This window comes from Manacus candei, unplaced genomic scaffold, assembly GCF_025592945.1.
Source record: "Manacus candei isolate 608988 ecotype Guabito, Panama unplaced genomic scaffold, ASM2559294v1 h1tg000073l, whole genome shotgun sequence".
Lineage (NCBI taxonomy): Eukaryota > Metazoa > Chordata > Aves > Passeriformes > Pipridae > Manacus > Manacus candei.
In genome coordinates, this window is record NW_026138121.1 from 139143 (window position 1) to 144072 (window position 4930).

Below are 4930 nucleotides of genomic sequence, written 5' to 3' on the forward strand. Positions count from 1 at the left end.
GTGCCAAGGACAGAGATGCCCCAATATGGAGCGCGCGCGACGGTCTCTCGCGAGAGCGGCCTCGGGGGCGGAGGACGCGGTGTGGGCGCGCCGGAGTTGGGCAAGGCCGGGCCGGGCCGGGCCGGGCCGGGCCGCTGGTGCCTCCGACGCCGCTGTGGGCCCTGCTCGGCTCTTCTGCGCTGGATCCCTAAGGCTGTACTAGAAGTAAAAAAGAAAAGAAAAAATAGATAAAAAACCATACCTGGGGCAGCACTCCTGCAGGCGCAGAGTGAGTAACTGCCTGCCAGGGTGTATCCCAGGGGAGCTCTAGTGCTTCTGAAGTCTTGCAAGCCGGTATTAATTGTTCTTGTAAACTTGCTAAGGAGAGTTTGTTCGCTTCCAGAGGTGTCAAGCCAGGAGTGATGGGGAGAGCTGAGATCTCCCTGCACAGATTTCCCAGCGCCCTGATCTTTCTCTGTGTGTTTGGAGAATACTGAAAAAGGCCTTGCAATAACAAAGATACAAAGTGCTTGCTTTCAAGTACATGTGTAAGACTCAATGAAGTCATTAAGTGCTGCTGGTTAAGCATATTTTGGAGTGAAACCCATAGTGTCTTCAGCAGGTATTAAGTACAGAATATCACAGCAAATCAACTGTTAGGGATTCGTGTTTAAGGCCACTTAGCTTTTGATCTCAAGCTGAAGAGTCTTGCAATGCTATGCAAGACAGACACGTTCTAAATGGGATATGGAAGCTTGCTTTTAAAACATTTGCCTTCCCATCTCAAAACCTTTCTCCTCCTCTGCGCAGTGTAACAGTAGCACCCTGTCCTATGTTGCTTGTGAGTCACTGCAGTCCAAACCACAGGAGTGAACAGCTGAAAGTTACCATTGCTGGCATCTAAAAAATAACTACTTCTTGGCATGTTAAGGTTTTTAATGCCTTTCATTTGCAAAACTCTTTTGCTTCATGTTAGTTTTGCTCGTTGTATGACTTTGCCTTGAAAAGAGGTAATTGTGCTCGATGTCAGACACACTGAACTCTCTCTGTGGTTTAGAATTATCGGGGCATGTGTATGTGTACAAGACAGTAAATATAGTGCTGGAGTCCCTGTTGCAGTATCAGAACAAGCAGGTCTCGGTGATCTTCGTGGTTTGTTTTAGTTTTGTTTGACCATGAATATCTCAGTTTTCCTTCTGAATCTCTTTTTGGATCCAGAGTGAACTCTCAAAGGTTATGGCTGTGTCTACTCTACAAAGCGCTCCTAAGAAAGTAAATATAGGATTTCTGATTCATCATTTATTTGGGCTTTGTTTCAGCGTGTATACTGAACATATACTGAAACTTAAACTGTTGTTCTGAGACCATGACAGGTCTTGAGACTCAGGTCTGCCTATGGGTGAGGTTCTACAAGGTGTGCTGAGCTAATCTATCAGCTTGCTGCTGCCAGAAGAGACAGGACCACACAGGGAAAAGAAAGCAGGGGAGCCAGCCTTCTTTCTATATAACTAGCTCTTTCATCAGCTTAGCTATGTATGGTACTGCAGCCTAAAACTGTGGGTCTTGTCTAACTTATGCTGCTGTAAAGCCATTTCCTGGTGATAAATTCAGGTAAATGGAGCTGTAGTTTGAGTTGCTATTGTGTTTTCTAGTTTTCATAAACCATGAAGACTTATCAACAAGATTACTTCTGTAATAGTGAGATTGTGCAGTAGCCCTCTGTTCCAGTACTGTCTTTTTATATCTTACAACAAAATGTAAGAAGGAGCTTGGATGAAATTCTAGAGTCAGAGAAACAAAATCACTTGATGGAAAAGGTTGAATTGGGTATAACTGTGACATGATCTAAAGTTAAGAGTCTGTCCACCTGTCCACCCAGAAACACTTGGTGCAATAAAATAGGTCTTGCCCAGAGTTCAAAGAGAGCCTTTTTGCTCTGAAGTCATAGGTAATATTATTGGAAACATTATCATTGCACTCAATGTTTAATAAGAAAATATCTTTTATTCCCTCACCTAACTAATTTTTAAAAACCATGTCTGCCTTGCTTCCTCATAATCTTTCCCCTGTTTCTTTTCCACTTCCTTATCTCATGTGTTTTCTCTGTTCTCCATTTGGTACCCACTTGTCAGCCTAGTGTGTAGTCACCCTGGACAATGAAATTATGGGAAGGGACTCAGGTCTATAATGTTAATTGGTGTAAGTCCCCCACTCACTGTTCACACTTCCAAGCTGCCAGAAGCCCTGGGCAGTCAGGGTCACTTATGTTTGGGTTGTACGTAGAAAATCACCAACATTGCCAGGGAATTAAAAAGCGGAAGAAGGAACACTGGGCGGTGGGGTTAGTCAGAGTTTAGCTACTGGAAATTCTTATTCAAAAGCATAGATGCAAAATAGATCATGTAGGTCAAGTCCTGATTTAATCAACTTACTAAATAATGTAACACAGGAAACATTTGCATTTTGGGAGGTGGCATAGGTGTAAACTGCAGTGGTAAAGGATTTTTGTGAATGTTATAGAGTAGAGTTTCTTACTGTAGAGGAAATGGAATCCTGGAACCCTCAAACCCTTTTGGACGGAAAGACAGAAAAAACTGAAAGCCCAAATGGCATTGAGTAATTATCAAACCACATATGCTTCCTTGCATTGTTTTGGACAGTGGCTTCATGCCAAGCTCCTCTCAGCTCTGTTCAAAACAAGTAATATAAAACCCCTGAAAAGTATAGCCCTAATTTCCAGATTCTGTTGGCTGTCCTATGTTAGCCTTGATTTAAGATGAAATGGCATTCCTAGCTCTTGGCAGTATCAAAAGTCTCCACTGAAACTTAAGGGATTTTTTTTTTTTTTCTCGTTCAGCAAAGTTCCAATCTTCATGACTTTGCAGAGTTAATCACCAGGGGACAAATCAGAGTCAGTATGTTAGCATGCTAATTACGGGTATTCATCCTGCAAAACAAATATCTTACTGAGAGGAAATGCAGTCAGTCCTGATTTTTTTCCCTTACAGTTGCATGGTGCCATAACTTTGCTTCCACATACACACAAGGCTTCTGTGTTTAATCTCTGGACATGGCCTGTGAAGTACAAAGCATGTACTTTATAGCCAAGTATTCCACCTATACCTCTAAGAAACCACAGAAATCAGAGTTTAAAGGCCTGTTTGTAATCTTGTGTTTGTTGGCAGCCTGACATTCTCACCTGACATAGTTGCAACAACTACTGTTGTTTTGTGCATGCAACAACATTTTCATATTCTTTCCAGCTAGTCGGATGCCACGATGTTTTCCTAGCAGGGCATGTTGCAGAAATCCAGGCTGCTCTCACACTGCACTGAATTAGAGGATACACATCCCCAGACATGCACATTTTCATTGATGATAGTGCAGCGTGCATATAACCACCCTCAGCTCTGTTGTGGTTTTAGTCACATGCTACTCCTATGCATAAATAGCTGCAGAAGATATAAAGCAGCTGAGGAAGCTCGGACACAATGCAGAGCATGGCAGAAGCAGTTCTTGGGGCCATGTGTGGCAGCGGGGCACACTGCACAGGAAGCAAGGAGGAAGGACCAGATAAACCACTTATGTATGGGCATAGTCTGGGGACATTTATTCTGCTCCAAAGAATAGTGCCAGGCTGGTTGTGGAAAGATGAGTGTATCTTGGCTTAGGCCTGGCTCAGCAACCCTTTGATGGTGCTGCCCTGTGTTTTCCATTCCCAAATTAGAAAAGCATGGAAGAAACATGGCAAGAAGAAGATGCTTAGTAGTATCTTGTTTCTGTAGCAGACCTCTGTGGAAGGCTCCTTGTTCAGACTCCGGTGGCAGCTACTGGTTCAAGGGAATACGATGCCAATCTGCATGTGTGCTTCACTGGGGGCTTTCCAAATCCATCCAGTGGGACTAGGGAACAGAGCGGTCTGGCAGGTGTGAGCACAGACCTTGCTAGAGCCAACAGCACGAGTCACTTTGTACAGATATGGGATGACAGATAGGCTACCTCTGAATTGAGATTATAATAGCTTCTGTGGTCTGTTAATGTTATGTCTTTGAGGTAGGATGTTGCTGTCCAATGCTAACAGGGGGGACTCCATGACACTTGAGGACTTTCAGCTCAACCTTACCCTGAACACCGTAGTTGTGCAAAGGCTGAAATTTGCCCCTCTGTTGTGTTATCCCAAAATCTTGTGTTAGTTTCTCACATAGAACTCTTTGCAGAACAAATAGATGTCCTAAACATCTGATGCTTGTAATAACAGAGCAACAAAGAGGATTTTTCTGTCTTCCAAAATTGCACACATGCATACCTGCCTTTCCTTGAAAATATTCATGATCTGATGCCAAAGGGCCCACCTCTTGGGCCTGCTTAAAATGTCCTAGAAATTAAAACCAGACCAGACATGGCTCATGCTCCAGTCCCAGTTGATGGCCTTGACTCCCTCTGTGGCTTCCTGACAGGAACCCTCGACAGACACCTGACAGAATATGTAACATGCTTTTAACAGAGCTGCAAGTAGTTTTTAGGAGTAAAATGGTGTTAAGAAAACTGCAGATAGTAGAACATACGAAAGTTCTAAGGTGAATATATAACCACCTTATACACAGGTATTTGTTCAGTGCGTGCAGCAAAATGTCTGAACGGCCCAGCAACTGAAAAGGTTTTTTTCATGGTCGTTATTGAATAAATGATTAAATATTAAAAATCTCTTAAGAGGCATTACACTCCTGTCGGGACACACGACTTTACACATCGGTTCACCGCAAAGCTTTGCGCGCTGAGGAGAGACCGGTGCGGGCGCGGGAGGCCGGCGGGTGCCCCGAGCGGCCCGGGGGCGGGCGACAAACGGAGCTCACAGCGTCACTCCTGACCGTTGCGCTCAGGGCGCCGCAGCCGCGGAGGGCGGGCCGGGGCGGCCCCGAGGAGGGAGGTGCCGAGGGAGGTGCCGCTCCCC